The 11,523-nt window shown below is 33.2% G+C and overlaps 1 pseudogene; it reads right to left on the bottom strand.

Moving 5' to 3' along the window:
- Positions 1-1,138: 1,138 nt before the first annotated feature.
- Positions 1,139-1,526, bottom strand: LOC121037905 (40S ribosomal protein S24-like; annotated as a pseudogene).
- Positions 1,527-11,523: the final 9,997 nt, after the last annotated feature.

Genomic DNA, 11,523 nt, shown 5'->3' with positions numbered 1-11,523 from the left:
TTCTCCACATTCTTGCCAAAATTTATCTCTTGTCTTTTTTTTTTTTTTAATGTTTACTTATCTTTATTTTGAAAGAGAAAGAGAGGGAGCGGGAGAGGAGCATAGAGAGACAGTGAGAGAGAATTCCAAGCAGGCTCCATGCTGTCAGGACAGAGCTAGACATGGAGCTTGGTCTCAGGATCATGGGATCATGACCTGAGCTGAAATCAAGAGTCAGATCCTTATCTGAGTGAGCCACCCAGGTGCCCTATCTCTTGTTTTTTTGATGTTAGCCATTTTAACAGGTGTGAAGTGATGCCTCACTGTACTTTTGATTTGCATTTCCCCAATGATTAGTGATGTTGAACGTCTTTTCATGTGCTTGTTGGCCATTTGCATGTTTTATTTGGAAAAAGTGTCTATTCACTTCCTCTGCCAATTTTTTAATTAGATTGCTTTTTTTTGTTTGTTATTGAGTTGTATGAGTTCTTCGTATATATTGGATATTATCATCTTATTAGATACATAGTTTGCGGGGCACCTTGGTGGCTCAGTTGATTAAGCATCTGACTTGGGCTCCCGTCATGATCTTGTGGTTCGTGGGTTCAGGTCCCGCATTGGGCTCTGTGCTGACAGCTAAGAGCCTGGAACCTGCTTCAGATTCTGTGTCTCCCTAACTCTCTGCCCCCCACCCCGCCGCTTGCTCTCTCTCTCAAAAATGAATAAGCATTAAAAACATTAAAAATATATATATAGTTTGCAAATATTTTCTTTTATTGTGTAGGTTGCCTGCCTTTGTTTGTTTTTTTAATTATTTCTTTTGCTATGTAGTAGTTTTTTATTTTATTTTTTATTTTTTTGTTTTTAGGTTATTAATCCTCTCCTGAAAAATCTGCACAATCACCACAGATAGTCATTGCAGAATCTTTTCTTTTTAAATTTTTTTTAACGTTTATTTATTTTTGAGACAGAGAGAGAGACAGAGCATGAATGGGGGAGGGTCAGAGAGAGAGGGAGACACAGAATCCGAAACAGGCTCCAGGCTCTGAGTGGTCAGCACAGAGCCCGATGCGGGGCTCGAATTCACGGCCGCGAGATCATGACCTGAGCCGAAGTCGGACGCTTAACCGACTGAGCCACCCAGGCGCCCCAAGAATCTTTACTCCTTTTTGTCGGCGTCAACATTGGCTTTTGCAGTCCCCCTGCCTTTCTTCATTCTGTTCTTGGATTCCTTTTGCTGTTTTTCTGACAACTTTTTCTTCTCATACAGGCCATGTCTTGCAAGTCTGTGTTTGTGTTTGTTTTTCTTTGCATAGTCCCAGGAATCATAAATCATGGCAGAGCCAGTTGTCTTGCCACCACCAAAATGGGTTCTGAATCCACATATAAAGATGACATCTTTATGGTGTGTGGTCTTGTACATTTTGGCTAATTTTTCCCGAATTTCTGTCTTAGGTACTGTTGCTTTCTGGGGTAAAGAACATCAATGCCCGTCTGTTTCCGCTGAAGTAGTCAGTGTTCATGAACTTACTGGTCTGGATAGTTATGTGTCATTCATGATGACGGCTGAGCCTATGCAGAAGCTTTTCATTTTGATGTAGTCCCACTTGTTTATTTTTTGCTTTGTTGCTTGTGCTTTTGGGATCATACCCCAAAAAATATCATTGTCAAGGTCGGTGTCAATGAGGTTTCTTTTCTATGTTTTCTCTTAGAAGTTTTATGATTTTAGACAGTTTTTCTTGCTATTAGCATCTTAATGATTTAAATTCATCAGTGAGGAACTGGTTAGCTAATTTGTAGTCTATTCAATAGATGACCCCAAAGGGCTTATGTGACAGTTTCCCCAAGTTATATTATTAAGCCATGATATAAGGTTTCCATTGTATACAATTAGACCATTTTTGAAAAGATTAAATGTGTTGGCAGATGTGTGAAATTTTATGAACATTCATATGAATATTCTTAATTCATAATGACTTTAGGAATGTGACTGGGGATGTATAGGCACATGGTAAATATCAGGGAATATATTGTTATTGAGATGTCTATAAGTTTTATAAAGTTTAGAGTTATAGTTTATCGAAAATACCTTTCCATCACAAAGTGACCAAAATGTTTCACTTTTATATGCATATATCAGATAAAAAATGTTTGATTATGAAACTCTTTATTTAAAACTACTATTATCATTAATATGCATTTATTGAATTATAATGCATAAAGCAAATAGCTGTCAAACATGTTTGAAGGATGGTATAGACCGTTTGGTAAGTCCCAAAGTATATTGTTGAAAAATGTGAACAAAAGAGTTTACTTTTTGGCCAAATGTTAGTACAGTTTCAAAGATAAGTGTCAGTTTTAGTGAGTTAAGAGGATAAGTATGAAGACTTCATTAAATATTACTGCTAGACTTACATGAAAAATTCATTTTAAATGCTGCTTAATTTTAAACATTTAAAAAATCATTTACACTAAGTTTAGGGACTAAGAAATTCATCCCTGATGGGCTGCAGCAACTATTTATGCAGTTAAGGCCTTTTAAAAAATAGAATTCACAGTAGATATTTGTTCTATCCAGTTGCTAGGCTTCAGAAAGGACTAAATTACCATAAGTTGCACTTGTATTCTAGACCCTGCTTGCACTGGCTTCCCAGAGCAATTGTGCATCTCTTCCCAATGTCATATTCACTAATGACTCTTTGATAGCTTAAAATCAACTGAGGTGGAGGGACTTACACAAAATTTGATCATGCTAGAAATCAGGGCTCTCCCCATTGCTCCTTGAGAAGTTTCTTAAACATTTACTTGTCCACAACAGATTAAACTGTGATCAAGCATAGAATTTGGAATCACACACCACAGCTTTGGGTCCAAGTTTCATTACTTGGGAGTGGGGTTGCCTTTGCTAGATCAAAGTTGTCATTTCCTTAACAGGAAAAGAGGAATATAACATACTTAACATTTTGGCTTTTTCAAGGATTCAGTAAGAAATATATGTAATATGTTTAAGTTAGGGTCTGTCACACAGTAAGCTCTGAATATAATTTATTTAATTTACTCATACAACCACCTTTTCTCACATTTAGTCAAACTGCCTTACTTGTTTTTCTATTAGAGTAACACATGTGTACACACACTCAGTGTAAGAAATAGAGGGAATAGACCACTAATTATCTAACAGTTAATATTCATACCTTTTAACTGCTGAAAATGTCACCTTTTACATCACTCATGACAATTTACATCTTTGCAGATGATCATTGCTAGGAGAGGAAAGGACCCATCAAGTCCTTTTGGTTCCCGTTAGCAATGTTGTCCACTTTAGATCCTTATAGTTATAAATTGCAGTAATTTGGAATGAGCTGTTCCTGTGTAATTTTTAACATGGGAAAGGATTATTAATGTAGACTTACTTATTCACTGTTTATTTACTGGTATCCAGGAGAGGACTGGCCCGATGGCTTTGGCAGTGAATAGGGAGCCCTGAGTCCAAGAAACATGACATTAAAAGATATAGTGAGGTTTAAAAAATTATTGAATACCAAGTAAGACAACATTTGTTAGTCAAAAATGTACGTGCATGGTATTGAAATTACTGTTAAATTGTTGTGTGATGTAAATGTACTCAAATCATTTGTACTTCAAAATTATAACCAATTTTAGAAAAGACACTCTTTGAAGAACATATTTCAAGTTTTTAAATGTGATGGTCTTTTTTCCCTCATTTCTTGGCCTTGAGATGCTGGATGTAATTAATATAATACCTGATTACATTTTGATGATGTCAGAAAAGTATACCTTTGAACTGATTTGTTTATATGTTTTATGTAAAACTCAGAATTTTGCTTTCAATACAGAAGTCCTTAATTTCTCCATAATATAAATCATGAAATACCTCTGCACCCATTATTTAACACAATAGAATATAAAATTATTAAACTGTGGCAGTATTTTTATAGAAAAGAGTTAATGCAACTCGTAGTCTTTTCCTATACTCCCTCTCCTTTATGTCCCACTACAGAGCCAGCAGCTGAGCCATACAAAGGGAATGTCTGACAGATAAAGTACACAGATGCTAAGGTCTGGAATACATTTTTTAGCATTAACATCTGTGTCTGTGCAAAGCTCTTGGCTGCTTTCTTCATTTGATGCTTGGATGGGGCTCTTAGGTCTGTTGACTTCATTGCTAAATGTGCTCATATCTGTGCAGCAGGCTCTAATGACCTGCTGAGGAAATCAACTATTGATAAACTAGTTGAAAAGTCCTGATCCTGGGAACTTGTCAGTTTTGTTCCCCTAAGTGACTTGTGTTCACAGGAATTTGACCCCGTTTAATGAAAAGCATCTTAAATAAAATCATCCACAAATTTCATGTAGAGATAAAGGAAGGACATAAATTACTCTTAAATAAGATAGTCCTGAATCAATTTTATATGTCTTTGGATGATCCTTTTCACATTGCTTCAAAAATAAATTTGTATAAACCAATATTTTCAGTACTAGGAAATTAATTTTTAATTCCTTGAGAAATAAAATTCAGGCAACTATGTTCTGAGGGATTTATTTTCACTATTATTAGAAAATCATACATATCACTTTGGGAGATACAGAAAGTATATTCCCAAATTTTCAACAAATCCCAAACATTGATTCAGTTCACCTAGTTAGATCATATAAAAGCCAAGTGATTCTCATTATAGCAAAAAAAAAAAAAAAAGTACGTTTAAATGCATTTATAAAAATAGATAAATATGCAATTTCTATACATATTTTACTAGAACATAAATATTGTAATGAAAAACACAAATATTTCTTAAAAACACGAATATTTCTTAAAAATTTGGTATTTCTAATTTATGTGCAATATAACAGTATTTATCAAAAGATCTTATCTTTTCTGGAGAAATATTTCCGGAGAAATAATTTATTCTTAAATGTTTAACTGCTACCTGGTTTTGTATTAAAAAAAAAGAAAAACTTCACTTAATGTTTCTTGTGTGCTTTTGTATTTTCTACTTCCTTCTTTCAAATAGTAAACTGAGTTTTACAGAGTTTGTTAGGATTTTGGAATAATGATCATAAAACAAAAATAATATAAAGATAAAACAATACACACACACACAAACACACACACAAGAGCTTATCTGTTATCTGGATCAATTTCCCAGTAAGGATACAACTCTGATTTTGTTTTTGTTATACCCCACAGATGTAACAGACTTTGGAAATAACTTTATGTATGTTAAAGATAAAGATTGGTATTAACATGCACTTGGTTCTTCTGAACACACATCCCTACCATAATTTCACTTAAAGTGCATGTAAATGCAGAGAACAATCTGAGGGTTGATGGAGGGGTTTTGGATGGCAGAATGGTCTGGATGGGTGATGGGCATTAGGGAGGGCACTTGTTGGGATAACCACTGGGTGTTATAGGTAGGTTACGGACCACTAAGTTCTACTTCTGAAATCATTATTACATTATATGTTAACTAACTTGGATTTAAATAAAATTAAAAAAAAAATAAAAATAAGGTGCATTTAAAATATTCTTTTGTTATTTTTCTAATCTACATTAAAAAAAACATATTAAGTTGCATTTTGTATACCTTACTCTAGTCTCCAAAGGCTAATTATGCTTTAGCTTTAGTGCTATTCCAGTGGGTTTTTGTGTGCTTAGGTTGTTTGAAAATATTGTCTTCCAAAGTGTGGAGGAATCATTTGGATGACATTGTAAACTCCTGATGCCAAGCTGGGAAATTTTCTTCCAAAGACAGCATCTGGTTCTTTGGCAAATCTGTTGGTGGTTTTTCTGTACCTCTAGGTCTGTTATATGGCTGGCTGCTTTTGAGGACTGTTTTCTACTTTACTGAAATGAAGGACTGTATAAATCACTGAAACATTCTGTGATGTTGATTTAAATACTAGCTTAGAAACTAAGGCTCCATATATGAGATAAGCATAACATTGATGTCTGTACGCTGATATACTCTCAGGAACATCTGTTTCTGCAAATGCCTGGGACGGCCTAAATGTGCAAGATGAATAAGCGTATTATATGTTCAATGGAAAAAATATTTTACAGTCATTGATATTGTTTGAGAATTTATTCTTCACTCATTCCGAAGTTAATTAATTGAGAAATACCAAGCAGAAGGTACTGTTGAGAATCTGCTATTTCTTCTGGCAAAGCTATTGATGACTTGAGTAGAAAAACTTTCCTGTGATGTGAGGTAATACTGAAGCATATTTTTGTGTTTTCCAAAAATACCATATTTGAATAACGAGTCTTTAGAATACAGAATTCATAATCAACAGCAGTTGTAAGGCAGGACGTTTTTTCTTTCTGGGTAATTATAAGTAATGTAATTCACTAATTTCTGCCATAATGATGAATAAGACGGTGTACAAAGTAAAAGTTAATTTATTACAATGTCTTCTCCCTTTTTTATGCTAGTTAACTCTTGCTGAGTTAAAAAAAATTAAATGAAAACCCCTTAGATTCCCTTATTAATTCACTCTATATGTGTTTGTTCAGTGTTTTATATTTACCAGAAACTATTCTAAGTCCTGGGGATACAAACTCAAATACCATCATGGCCCCAAGTTAAAGGGACTTGTACTAGGCAAGACTGACGCAGAGCTTGGAAAATAAAGGAACTTTTAGAGAGGATGGCTGCAAACAGACATTACATAACATAGTAAGCAAAAAGATACGGTTTGATTGTTACAGAATCATAGATGAACAGCTTATTTTTCCTTGATAAGTCAGGGAAGATTTTAGTGAGGAAGTTCTGTTTCACCTGAGTCTTAGTAATGATTCAGAGGTTTTTAAGAAAAAGTAAAAAAGTGTATTGATACAACATTCCAGAAAGTTGGAAAGGCAAGTAATAAAGGGTAGGAGTTGTGAGACTTTATGGTGTTTTTAGAGAAGCTCAGTTTTCATGCATATATCCCTCCCTGCATGAGAGGATTAGCAATTGCCAGTGGAAAAGATGGCATAAATTTGAACTTAATGTAGACAAGATCAGGAGCCAGAGCCTCACCAGCTGGAAAGATAAAAAAAAAAAAAAAAAAAAACAACAATTATAATTTAATATCAAATGTCCTGTGGGAGACACTTGGATGTTTAACTCAGTTTCCTTGTTATCACTTGCTGTCTTCCACAAACATGAGAATATGTAGTTGTACACCCTTTGGAAAGGGTCGTTTTTCTTAAGGAACAAAAAAGCAATATTGAAAGGTGCATTCTTAGTAACAATGCAATCTTGTATAGTAGTTCGTGGGGTATATTATGAAAATTAAATTAATAGATATGTATAAGAATACTTTTAATGTAGCACATACCTAATGAACATTATTTATTTTATTATTTTTCCTGCCATCTGAAATCTATGTCCGAGTTCATAATCCAGCATATGCCAAATTTTGTATTAAGTCTCTTCTGTTTCCTTACATGATCTACTGGGATGCTCTAGTCTGTTATCCTGGATTTTCTATCATGGGTTTTGTCTTGAATCAAGCTAAAATTTATCTTGTACAGCACAGGGACTAATATCCTTATCTTCCTGATCCATTACCCAGACACCTTCCAAACTACTCACAGCTTCCCACATTGGTCATTCCAATACTTTGATAGCTTAATGTAAGATAACAATGTTAAGAAATGATACTTCTAAAATTTAAATCATTTATAAAATTAAATAAGGCCTTATCAAACAAAATAATAAAATGAACATATAGTGGGGGAAATAGTACAGTTTTAGTAGCAACAACAATGACGAGAGAGAGAGAGAGAGAGAGAGAGAGAGAGAGAGAGAGACAGCAAGAGCGAGAGGGAGAGAAAGGGAGAGAAAGAGAGAGATAGCCAGGAACTTAAAATGTGTTGTAACTCTTTGGAGAAATCATAAAACTATAGAGAGGCAAGGAAGATATCTTAAATAAATAGGCATTCCAATTATAGTCTTGAATGAAAAATAATAATATGAAGATATGAATCAGCGTATAAAATGAATGTAACCTAAGCTCTATTCCGCCAGGTTTTGTGTGAGTGTATAACTTGACCAAAGGATTTTGTAGTTCATCTGGAAACATTTACATGAAGGTTTTGAAAAATAAGAGAGTTCATAATATGTGTGTGTGTGTGTGTGTGTGTGTGTGTGTGTGTGTGTGTGTATTTAATCCACATTTGCATTTGGTAGAGTTGTTGTTTAACTGTCCCCAATTCTTTGCTTCTCCCTTTATCCATGACCTTCGTCATTTAATCTGCCAGTCTGGCATTGGGCCCAGCCATAAATTCCTTTGTTCTTAAAAGATGTAGCAAAGTAAAAACTTGAAAAAGCATTTCGTGGTTTTATTTGAATTCTTATGCGTCTGAAATCACCAAAAGACCATGCCTGAGCTAGGCTGCTGGAGGATGAGGGACATGGGGAGACAAATTAGCCAAATTTCTTCCAGCTAAAGCCAACCAAAACCAGTCAGTAGTGAGCCTCACTAATCATACAAATCAGTTTAGCTTAGGTGATAAAAATCTACTCGATGGAGTTCTGCCAGAATTGATGACCAACACTTATAAGCTAAATAAGTGTAGTTTATATTGATGCAGTCTTGTTTGCCATATGCAGCATAATTATGATATAGATATTGCTACCAGGGATCGAATGCTGTGGCAGCAAAACACACAATTTGTAGATAAGAGGGGTTGGTAGGAACATGCAGCAGATGAAGAGGATATTACTGTATAAAGATGGAAAGTGTGGGACAAAATATTATGAAAGCTTGAAGAAAGAGTAAGAAAACTGGTATTTAATGATAGGAAAATAGTGACCCATGTTATGCATTGACAAATTTTTTTGGTAAAACTGACAGAAGGTAGACATGGACGTGAGCAAAGGGATTTCCAAAAAGAATATACCTCCTTCATGCAAATCTGTTTCCTGGGAACAATGACTAATGGCATTGGTTAAATTTATAATGGTAAATTTACATGCTATGATATGATGAAGTATTGGAATTAATGTGAAAATAGAGATTACAAAATCCTTATGTCGTAGTATCCCATTTTGGTGGACTAATACTATTTGACAAAGGAAGATAATTAAAGGCAACGAAATGGCCTTGGCATGCACTGCCATGAACTGACTGTCCTTTTCAGTCCCAGCAGGTACTCATGCCATCGCTTGCTCTCATTGACATTCTCATGGGTTTTTCAGATTACGGATATTCACATTAAATATTTGGATGTATTTGAAAGATTGGCTGAACTGGACACCTCATAAAAGAACTGAGAAAAACATGAAATGTATTCATTTTTGTTGAATTTCTATATATTGTTTAATTTTATAGTACCCATAGATATAGTTGAAAGACTCAGCTCTGAAATTTAAATAACTGAGTTTGAATTATATATCTGCCTTTATAGACTTTATGAAATCTGAGTATAATAAACATTCAAGCTCTCTTCATGGATGAAATGGGCATTATAATGTCTATTATTTTAAGGTACTGCAAAGAATAATTCAGGATTGCATAAACATTTTTTGGTATGTGTTAATATTACTACAGAAGTTAACGTGGATATATAGATGGGAAAAAGATAGGTGGATCATAGAAAGACATAAACATAGCTTCCTATAGAAAAAGAGTGAGATAAAAATGAAGTCATTACACCAATAACTAACTGATCTTGCTTTTCTGATCAATTACATGTGAATAGTTTTCACTTGAAATAAGAAAAATCCATCATTTTATCTTTAATTTGAACACCAAAGTTACTGTGGCCAAGTCCTTATTGTCCTAGCAGTAATTAATTTTTGTATTGAAGTTTCTCTGAATTCAGAAAGGCTTCAAAGTTCAGAAGATGAATATTATGGATGAGATAAACAAAATTCAAGTACACTAACCCTACAGTATTAATCATTTCCCACATGTCTTGAAATAATGTGACCTGTCTTCATTGTGAGACTGATGTGTAGGGATTTATAAAGATCCCTATTATACAAGTATCAATTCATTTGGATTTATAATTTTTTTCTGGAATGATGCTTCAGTGAAAGAAGAACCTAGCAATTTTATCTAATCTCACTATAGTATTTGATATTTGCTTAGCAGAAAACGTAAGTTTAAATATGATAGGAAAAAAGATGAATTAAATAATATAATTTAATTTAGAAAATAATAATCTTCTTTTATTGATATGCACTTTCAAATATCCTTTTTTGTATATATGCCTTCTTTTTAAATACTGAGTAATATGCACATCATCCTTTTAGTTTTTGTGTATAGCAACTTCAGGGATTAAAGTGACCTATTGTTTTACTTCAGTGAATTTATTGGATGAGATTACAAGAGCAAAAAATACAATTTTATTTTTACTTGGAAAAATAAGTGCAAACCATTTAGTTTGCAAACCATTTCATAAAATATTCTTTAATAAAATTGTGTTCCCTTGAGAAATATGAAAACCTGAACATAAGAATATTTAAGACCTCAAATTTAAGGTAATTGTAATTTTTCAGTGTTTTTTAGTAGCAAATGTATTAAAGATCATTGTGTTATTAAATCTATTCAATATAAAAAATTTTTAAACATACATATACTTTATAAAAATATTCATGATTTTTTAAATGTTTCTGCTAACATTATTTAATATTGAAAAAAGATGAAAAATTGAAATATTTTCAGATGTTTAATGAAAATATGTGATTAATGAAACTTCACTGGATCTAAAACTTAAAATTCTATTTTTGTATTTTTATCTTATAATTATTTTAAATATTGTTTATAATAAAAATACCAATTATTAAGCTCCTGGCTAAGTATTTTACACATGAAAACTCATGTAATTCTCACAAAAACCAATGAGGTAGGTACTGTTATTTAATCCTGATTTTATAGATGAGAAAAATGAGACAGAAATGTTAACATAACTTGTAGATATTCACATAGCTAAAAAGTATCAGCAGGGAAGAAACCCTACTAGGCTAATTCCAGAGTCCATGCTCTTGACACTTACACTATTTTACTTACTGACAGATTGCAAGTTACCACTCTTGAAGTTGTTTCCATACAATTCCAGGCTTAGAAAATGTTGATTTGGAAAATACTTGTAACATGGGAAGAATTCTTCTGTATTCCATGAAATGCTTTGCTCTTGAAAGATTCACTGTATTTTTGAAACATACGCACATACACATGCACACACACACAACCAACAAGGCATGAAATTTTTAAATTAAAAATATAAGCATTCAGTCTGTACTCTTGAATTTGTGATGTTTAATTAATTAATTTATTTATTTTTAGTGTATTTCTCCTAATTGTTCAAGAAAGAATAATGGTTTTGAATCCTGATTCGTTCACTGATTTGGAAGCCATGAAGCGACTGGTTTGGAAAATTATTTAAAAATTGAAATTGTTTATGCTTTATTGATTTTCTCAGTGATTTTCTTGATGTTTGTTCATGAAAAATTACACACTCTAAAGTGAAGAGGTGACAATGAAGTAGCTTTTTCCTTTAAAACAACACTCAGAATACATGTGACA

This window comes from Herpailurus yagouaroundi, unplaced genomic scaffold, assembly GCF_014898765.1.
Source record: "Herpailurus yagouaroundi ecotype Mexico unplaced genomic scaffold, PumYag 164, whole genome shotgun sequence".
In the NCBI taxonomy this organism is placed as follows: Eukaryota; Metazoa; Chordata; class Mammalia; order Carnivora; family Felidae; genus Herpailurus; species Herpailurus yagouaroundi.
The sequence above is the reverse complement of the archived record's forward strand: the minus strand, read 5'-3'. Positions and strand labels throughout refer to the sequence as shown.